Consider the following 10,261-nt stretch of genomic DNA (forward strand, 5'->3'; position numbering starts at 1 on the left):
ATAGACCCTGGATTTCCTGAGATACACTAAATTACAAGTTTCTTCTCTGTTGTCTACATAAGTATGTAAAATCAAAGTATATTCTTATTTATTTCATAACTTTTGAAATGAATAATAAATGTTTTCAGTCCTCTACAGTGTACCAGGTTCTATGTTAAACTGTTTATATGCATTTTTTAAAAAATTGAATTCCCATTATAATTCTACATCATAGGTGTCATTATAATTCCCGTTTTCCAGATGAGGAAACTGAGACTTATAAAGGTTTCATAATTTGTACAAGATCATACCAATAGGGCTGGCTACATAATTTGTGGGGTCACGTGCGAGATAAAAAATGTGGACCCCCCCCTTACTCAAAAAGCAAACAACATCTTTTCCTTTTCTTTATCAGTGTCTTTCTCTCAAGTTGTCATAGTGTTTTTATTTGCTGTTGAATATTGCCCGGGCTTGGGCATAAGGATACTCAAGTGATACATGTATACTCTAATAGGTGCCCAGAACCTGGAGCCCTGCCCTAAAGCTTATTGCATTGGACATAAAAGCCCAAACTGGCCTTAGCCTGCCCAAGCCTCTCCAGGGGCGGAAAATAGCAGTGGCCACAAGGCAGGGATAGGAGGGAAAACCTAGGTAAGATTTGGTTAGCAGGGGAAGAGGGAACAGGCAGCTGAGAATCAGTTCTAGGGAGATGTGGAGATTGTGGGAGGTAGGACTACACCTGCACTGAGGCTCCAAATCTTTGGTGCATGTGCCATTGTCTTTTCAGACTTCACTTAAGTCACAAATCCAAAGATAACTTTATGATGAATTTCAAGACAGCAACTGTAAAACATTAAAACCCAAACACAGGATCCTCTTCTGAGCCATGCCTTCAGAGGGGTTCATTTAAAAAAACTGAAGTTTATGAAATTACATAAAGCCATACACCCATGAAGGTGGCACTTTAGTACTAACAACAGAGTGTGGAATCCATCACAGTTATGTAGGATGCCAAAGCCTAGTATTCTAGAAATCATGGTAATTTAGTAGAGGAAATAGAAGTCATACATGTTCATTAGGTATCAAAAACTACTTAGTGAAAGTAAGGCTTTTACTAAGATAAGAAGAATCATTATACGGTCTAATGCTGGGTAGAAAGTCTAGCACCCACCTTTTAGGTAATCCATGCTATTTCAGGGTTTTACTCTTAGTAATCATTATGCTTTCAATCAAATGATTTTGCCTGCATATTATTATCTATATGAAAGCATGTAAAATTAGTCATGTTAATGCATCATTATTATTGCTTTTAAAAAGGGGTTTTCTTTTTGGTAACTTGGAAACTTTCCTCCCTAGCTTGTTAATTCGGTTTTTCTGAAGCAGTGCTCAATCTTGACCCTGTGATTCTTGGTCACAGACAGTGGCCACCCTAGAGTGTAATGGTCAACCTCCCTGTGAATTTGGAAAGGAGGGTGTCCTCTGTTTAGAGTGGAGGCTGACTCCCAGCTCCAGCTCACTCTGCTCTTATAATTTAACAACAAATTTCCCTATTATGCCTGTGTTCAAATTTCATCTGAGGAAAGAAAAGCAAATTCACCACCGGACGTGCACGTTTCCCATTACCCTTAATAAAACATATTCCACAGTGTGGAGTGACATTTTAAAAGAACAGACCTTTCAGCAGCCTGTCTCTATGCCATTGTGCATAACTAAAGCCTGCTAGGTCACAAAGGGAGATGCAGGGAAGTGGATTAATATGTAAACCAACCTAGGTACCTTCAGATGATGAATTCTAAGGCATACTTTGTGAATTCATTTCATTTTGAGAGCAGTTGCACCCAGAAATTAATTTGTATTCATAAAGCTTCCCCATTTTCTCTTTAGATAATGACAAGCTTTGTTCCTCTTGAAAAGTTTGTTTTTAACAATGTGGCACATTAATTCTGTAGGATAAATGTTTCTAACCAAAGCATGATATAGAAAATTATTGATAGAAAATAATATATTTTTCCAAAACATATAGAATCTCCCAGTTCTCACAGGTGCCTGCCTTAGAAATGCAATGGATGGAGTCTGTGTGTTTTGAGATTTTGGAAGAAATTCATTAAAATTCATATATGTAAAGCTCATTTTAACAAAATAGAAGTAAAAGCACTCTTAATTTCTGAACAAATCACTGCAGCTAAAAGCATTGGGATTTAATTGTTGCCCTGTCCCCAGCACATGGCAATCTTCCACATCAGGTGAGAGCCAGCATCACAGAGCTTGGGGGATTTGAGCTTGCCTCTGAGGAAAGGGATCTGAGACAGTCTGACATCCTTTTGGAGCTTCCATTGTGTATGGCTCCAATAAATGTATTATAGTTATTTCTAGAGAATGACAAAACATTATCTTAAAACTACAAGTGTTTCAGGCCACCATTACAGACAGTGCCTTAACTATGACAAGTACATTTTAAACTCCTGTGTCTTAGATTCCACCTAATGGACTGTCAGGAAAAAGATGGAGCTTCATGGGTCAAGCATTTATAGGTTGTTGACTTCCTAACAGTAGCTCATCCCTTCTTAAGAGTATCACTTCAGAGTGAGAGTGGGAAAAAAAAAACAAAACCCAAAGCCTAAGTTCTGTGAACTGTGAATTTTCTTTTGAAAAAATCTGAATAAAGATGCCTCCAATTAGTCAGAGAGGATAAAGGATGCATTTGATTACATGATGGGCATGCAAGCTTTGTTGATGCAATCACTCAACTTTATCGTTTTTTTCTATCCTACAGTGCCTGGTGTTATTAAGACAATATGTCTACAGATTTCAAAATAATCCATTGACTAGAGAAATTTGCATCATGATGGCTTCAACAGAGAGAGTATTCAAGACAGTGCTTGGAATTAGTAGCTGTCATTTATCCTGCCTACAGGAAGAGGAAGATAAGTTTTAAATGACAGCTCTTAAAGATGGTGGCGGAGTTCCAGAAATGATGTTGAGAATCAGGCTGCATTTCTGAGAAAACACTCAGAGCTCTTTGCTCTTGTATACTGCCAATGTGGAATCACTTCTAAATTTGCCTTAATCCAACTCCTAGGTAAGGAAGTTTTACCTGTCACAGTGCTCCACACAAAGAAAACCCAGTAAGTCTTGTCAAAGAAGCACTCTGTAGATGCAGGGCATTTCTCTTTTTACCAACTTCCTTGGCTCAAATCCCATGCAAACCATCTCCCTTCAGCACTGGAGGGAGGTGATTAACCACAGAGTCCAATTAAATAAAAGAACTAAAAATCCCTAATTCTTCTTTTGAAATATAAGAGATTTGGACAAAACATTTAACTGAAAAACAATCATCTCAAAAAATTTAAAGCCCAATTGCTTCATGAGCACTCTAGCACTGGGCTGAAGGTCCTTTCTGTACTGTTGTACTGGCATTCTCTTCCTCGCCTCACTCTTCCCGAGGTATAGTCTTTCCTCTCGCTTCTCTGGTTATTAGCACATGTAGTCTAGGAGTGGTTGAATCATACTTATTTTCTTCTAATTGTCATCCAACTTTTCCATTATTACCATGCATTTCTTTGAGAGTCAAAAAGTTTATTTTAAAAATAAATGGAAAGGATCAAAATTAAGAGATATATAAAATAAGTGTTGGAAGCTTTCTTTCTTGTACCAGAATTACAAGATATCTTTTCAGAAACGTGTTAGTAAGTGCTTTTATAGCTGCATGTATCATAGTATCATTCAATTTTATTTATGCATTGTCAGTTTTTTTCTTTCTTTCTTTTTTTTTTTTTTTTTGAGATGGAGTTACGGTCTGTTGCCCAGGCTGGAGTACAGTGGTATGCTTTCGGCTCACTGCAACCTCCATCTCCTGGGTTCAAGTGATTCTCCTATCTCAACCCCTCTAGTAGCTGGGATTACAGGCATCTGCCACAACATCCAGCTGGTTTTTGTATTTCTAGTAGAGACGGGGTTTTAGTAGAGTCTCTAGTAGAGACTCCTGACTTCAGGTGATCCACCCACCTTGGCTTCCCAAAGTTCAAGGATTACAGATGTGAGCCACTGTGCCTGGCTATGCATTGTCAAGTTTCTAATTAATATTACCTCAACCATGGTGGAGCTGGTTGGCCTGAGGAAGTATATCCAACAAAAATAGTGCAAGCCTCAATGTACATGAACAAGAGGGTTGATATTAATGATGATTATGCCACGCAAGTTAAGAAGAAATGACCTATTCATATACCTCACTTTTTAAGTTCCCATTTACATTCTGAAGCAGAATGAGAAAATATTCTGATTTAATTTTCCTAATATCAAGGAAAAAGATAGTCCTATGGCAAAAAGTACTGCTCCAATTTTGCAATCTTCTGTTAAAAATTAACAGAAAATTAAGTATTTCTGATGATTTGTAGGTTTTATGGAAGATAGACTTTATTCTCTTAAGAAAATTTTCTCAGAAAAACTGAGTAAGCTCTATCTAATGTTAGTGTATCTATAATCTTAGAATGAGGAAATAGAAAACATTCTGAATAAATTTAAAATGGTTAGTTGGTATGTGCACCTTTAGTTACTAGAGCTACTTGAAGTAAGTAGCATGTATGTTTTTTACTCTCATTTTTGAGTTAATTTGTCTAGAAAACAAGTGATTATGAACTACACAATAAGGAAAAGGCTAAGTTCCATCTGAATTTTTTATTAGACCATTTTCTAGAGCAGCTTTATGTCCTCAGCAAAATTAGGCAGAATGTATAAAGATTTCCATTATACCCCCTGCCCTAGAACATGCATAGCCTCTCCCAGATCAACATTTCCCAACAGAGTAATATATTTGTTATAATTGATGAACCTACATTGACACATCATCACCAATCAGAGTCGATAGTTTACATTAGGGTTCACTCTTGGTGTTGTACAGTCTGTGGGTTTGGACAAATGTCTAATGACACAAATCTACTATTTTAAAATCATAGAGAGTTGTTTTACTGCCCTAAAAGTCCTCTATGTTCTGCCTATTTATCTTTCTCTCCCCCAGCCCTTGACAACCACTAATCTTTTCATTGCCTCCAAAGCATTACCTTTCAAGAATGTCAGATAGTTGGATCACACAGCATGTAGCCTTTTCAAATTGGCCTTGTTCACTTAGTAATATACATTTAAGTTTCCTCCCTGTCTTTTCATGGCTTGATAGGTCATTTCTTTTTAGTGCTGAATAGTATTCCATTGTCTGAATGTACCACAGTTTATCCATTCACCTACTGAAGGATATCTTGGTTGCCTCTTAAGTTGGGCAATTATAAATAAAGCTGTCATAAATATCATGGGCAAGATTTTGTGTGCACATCAGTTTTCAACTTTTTTCAGTAAATACTAAGGAGTGTGATTACTGCATCATATGATAAGAGTATGTTTAGTTTTTTAAGAAGCTGCCAAACTGTCTTTTAAGGTAGCTATAACACTTTGCATTACTACCAGTAAAGAATGAGAGTTCCGGTTGTTCCACATTCTTAGCAATATTTGTTTGTATTAGCATTCTGGATTATGGCTATTCTAATAGGTATATAACAATATCTTATTACTGTTTTTATTTGCATTTCCCTGATGACATATAATGTTAAAACTTTTCTTGATATGCTTATTTGCCATTTGTATATCTTCTTTTTCTTTTTTTTCTTTTTTTTTTTTTGAGACAGAGCCTCGCTCTGTCGCCCAGGCTGGAGTGCAGTGGTGTGATCTCAGCTCACTGCAAGCTCCGCCTCCCGGGTTCACGCCATTCCCCTGCCTCAGCCTCCCGAGTAGCTGACCACAGGCACCTGCCACCACGCCCCGCTAATTTTTTGTATTTTTAGTAGAGACAGGGTTTCACAGTGTTAGCCAGGATGGTCTTGATTTCGTGACCTCATGATCCACCCCCGCTCAGCCTCCCAAAGTGCTGGGATTACAGGTGTGAGCCACCGCACCCGGCCATATCTTCTTAAGTGAGGTGCCTGTTAAAGCCTTTAGCTTATTTTTTTAATTGAGTTCTTTGTTTTCTTATTGTTGAGTTTTAAGAATTCTCTGTATATTTTGGATAATGCTTCTTTATCAGTTTATGTCTTTTCCAGATATTTTCTTCCAGTTTGCCTGTTTTTATTCTTTTGACCATGTCTTTTACACAGCAGAAAATCTTAATTTTAATAAGGCTCCATCTCATAATCCTTTCTCTCACGGATTATGTCTTCAGTGTTATTCTAAGAATCATTGTAATCACCAATCCCAAAGTCATTTAGATTTTCTTCTGTGTTATCTTCTAGCAGTTTAATAGTTTTTCATTTTACATTTTACATTTAGTTTTTCATTTTACATTTAGTTCTGTGATCCTTTCAGTTAATTTTTGTAAAGGTTGTAAGGTCTGCATCTAAAATCATATATTTGCATGTAAATGTTCAGTTGTCCCAGCACCATTTGTTGAAAATGCTATCTTCTCTTCATTGTATTGCCTTTACTCTGTCAAAGACCTGTTGACTATATTTACAACAGTCTATTTCTGAGCTCTTTATTCTGTTCCATTGATCTTTTTGCCTGTTCTTTCATCAGTACTACACTGTTTTAATGACTGTAGCTTTGTAGTACGTCTTGAAGTTGAAGAATGTCAATCTGCCAACTTTGTTCTTCTCTTTCAATATTGTACTGGCTATTCTGGATCTTTTGCCTCTCTATATAAACTTTAGAATCAATTTGTTGATATCCACAAAATAACTTGCTGGGATTTTGATTGGGATGTATTGATTCTATAGATCAACTTAGGAAGAACTAACATCTTGACAATATTGAGTCTTTCTATACATGATCCATAAGTGGAACATCTCTCCATTTATTTAGTAGTTCTTTGGGTTCTGTCATCAATGTTTTGTGGTTTTTCTTATATAGATCATATTCATATTTTGTTAGATTTCTACTTAAGTTTTCATGTTTTGGGGATGCTAATGTAATTTTTTTCTATTTCAAATTTCGCTTGTTCATTACTGGCATATAGGAAAGTGATTGGGTTTTACACACTAGTCATGGATTCTGCAAACTTGCTATAATCTCTTATTAGTTTCAAAGTATTTTTTGTCAACTCTTTCATATTTCCTACATAGACAATCATGTCGTCTGTGAACGAAGACAGTTTAATTTCCTCCTTTATAATCTATTTACCTTTTGTTTTCTTTTTTGTCTTGTTTTCTTAGCTGGACTTCCAATACAATGTTGAAAAGGAGTGGTGAGATGCCCCATGCTTGCCTTATTCCTGATCTTAGTGGTAAAGCTTTGAGTTGTTCACTCTTAAGCATGGCGTTTGCTATAGATTTTTTTGTGGATATTCCTTTATCAAGTTAAAGAACTTCTCCTCTACTCCTAATTTACTGGGAGTTTTTATCATGAGTGGATGTTGGTTTTTGTCAAATGTTTTTCTGCATCCATTGATGGGGTCATGTGATATTTTTTCTGTACCCTGTTGATGTAAGGAATTACGTTAATTGATTTTCAAATGTTGAGCAAGTCTTACATACCTGGAATAAATTCTACTTAGTTGTGGTGTATAATTCTTTTGATATATCTTTGGATTTGATTTGCTAGTCATTTTGTTTTCTTGTAATGTCTTTGTCAAGCTTTGGTAGTAGTGTAATGCCTGCCTGATAGAATGGGCTATAGAGTATTCCTTCAGCTTATAATTTCTGGAAAATAGAGTAGAAAATTGATATCATTTATTTCTTACATTTTGATAGAATTATCCGCAAACTTATCTGGGCCTGGTACTTTCTGTTTTGGAAGGCTATTAGTGATTGATTCAATTTATTTAACAAATATAGGCCTATTCAGAGTGTCTATTGCTTTTTGTGTGAGTTTTGGCAGATTGCATCTGTCAAGGAATTGATTCCATTTAATTAATTTTTTAATGCAACAGATAAAAAAATAAAGCCCTAGACATTTTTATATCTTATGGTTTCAGAAACACTTTGACTGTCATTCCTGAAGTGCCAGAGTTTGAGCAAACAACACGTAAGTGGTAAGTTCTCAAAGAAGTGGAGATCATTTTCTCTTTATACTCACTATAATGACCTGTCTTTAATGCTGGACCATCTTACTAGGGTGGAAAAATGTTAAACTGATTTATTGTTATGCCAGCAGAAAACTGCCCTTTTAATTCATAGTGAAACATTATTCTGTGTCCCAGTAACTGACTGAAGGGAGGGATTCAGTGAATGAAGGGAAGAAAATATGCACACAGTAAGATAACAGCAAGGCTCTAAAAGGTAGGAGTACAGAAATATGCCAAGTATGTGGGAAACTTTATAAAGGATGCTACATGACCATAACTGATAAGGAAGAAACTAAGAGTCAGTAGTTATGAGTCACTCTGGGTAAGGCTGGCAGACACAGAGCTTGTTCACCATCTACCTGCCCCAGGAAAATCAGACCAACCCAGTATTTTTTGGTCCAGTCCCATACTACTCCTGTGTGTAAACCTAGTTAATCACTAAGAGGTCAACCACTTCGGTTTGTATTATTTAATAAAAGGCCTATTTTTCTTCCCTATATCATTCTCCTTAAGGATTAAACCTGACAGTTCAAGATGCCAAAAGGTTGTTATCCTAATGCATTGATGCACCCTTTTGCCACGTTGCCCAGGTTATTGCTCATAATAAAGGCCAATGTTTCAATCATTGCAACAGGAGCAAAGAGAACTGTTTAGCCAGGTATTTTCTGAACTGAAATGTCCAAGTATATTGGATTTCTCAATTCCCAATCTAGGGCATCAAATCAAGTGCATTCTCTAGAGAAGAACAAACTGACAGCTCCCTCTCATCCAGCTCAGAATAAAATATCACATTATTCAATAGAGTAAAAGAAAACTTTAATGATTTTTTCATGAGGAGTGTGAGAACAGGCTAATAATTTAGCTAGATTTGTCAGTATATCTAGACAAAGTTTATATTGCAAATGTTTTCTTTCTTAATATTAAATCAAAAGTCTAGAAGAAAGATAATATGAATATTATAAGCATGTAATATGTATTACATTTTTACAAAGAGGTGTTATGAATAAATGCCTGCTATGTCTCTGACTCAGATCATATTTCTATATTCCCTCATTCTGTATTAGATGCCCTCCCATAATTAATCTCTGTATATGTCTGTCAAAGAACATTGTAATCAGTATTTACTATTTCTTTTGGTAGAACACAGATTCTTAGAACATAGATATTTCAGTTATTTCTCTTTGTGAACCCAGACCATGGCATAATGTCTTGTATAAAGTGATAATTATAAAATAGGTAAATATATGAATATGTTTAATGGATCAAAAGTGTGATGGTTTTGTAATATCATTCCTGATTTCAGTTTCATCCAGTTACTAAGAATTTGGGCTCCTTAATCCAACAGCATGTAAACTTGAAGCCTTCTTTAACTCTCGACCCTGGGTGATTTACTGGTCCTCTTTAACTGTTAGTTTCTTGATACGCAGTGTGAGAGCAATTGCAATGCTTACAAGGTTTTCATGAGGATCAAATGAGGGGACTCATCCAGAGTTTTCAGAAGACTGTGTGACTTGTAACAAGTGCTCAGTAAATGTTATAAACACATATTTTTTTCAAAATTAAAAGTCAATGATCACAATTCTTCCAAATTATGACTTGGCCCTTATATGGGAATATAAAAGAATTAGAATATGAATGAACTTTGGCATTAAGATACCTGGCTTTGAATCCCACTTTTTAGCAGTCAGAAGGGGTCTTAGGCTTCTCTAAGTATTTCACAGAATAAGGATATTCAAATTAATTCATATTTGTTGTGAGAATTAAATGAATAATACTTGCAAAGTACCTAAAGAAGTGTAGTAACACAATATATGATTCACTTTCCATTTAGTTGACTCAATAAGTAGATAAAGTTAGCTTTGCAGTGCAGAAATTATGTATCAGTCACCCCAAAGAAATTCAGAAAAAGTAGATTTGATGACCACGGATAATAAAACCTTCCATTGATATGTAGTAGTGCTGAGAGTAATGATTACAACTTGACATTGTTCAAGGTCAGAACTATTCTCCCCACTTGTTCAGGTGGTTTGATCTTTCTGGAAAAGTCTTTGAATGGCATAGAAAGGTCACTTTTGTGTCAATGTAGTAAGCCTTGGGGCATCAGGACTGTGTCTGATAACTATCTTCCAAAGTGTCTCTCTTAGTGAGAGACACACTAGCAGAAAATCCATAAAAAACTTCATCAATGACTGGCCAATTTTTGTTTTATCACCTAGGGCTGCAGAAATGAGAGAATGCACA

This window comes from Macaca mulatta, chromosome 12 (genome assembly GCF_049350105.2).
Source record: "Macaca mulatta isolate MMU2019108-1 chromosome 12, T2T-MMU8v2.0, whole genome shotgun sequence".
Taxonomy (NCBI): Eukaryota; Metazoa; Chordata; class Mammalia; order Primates; family Cercopithecidae; genus Macaca; species Macaca mulatta.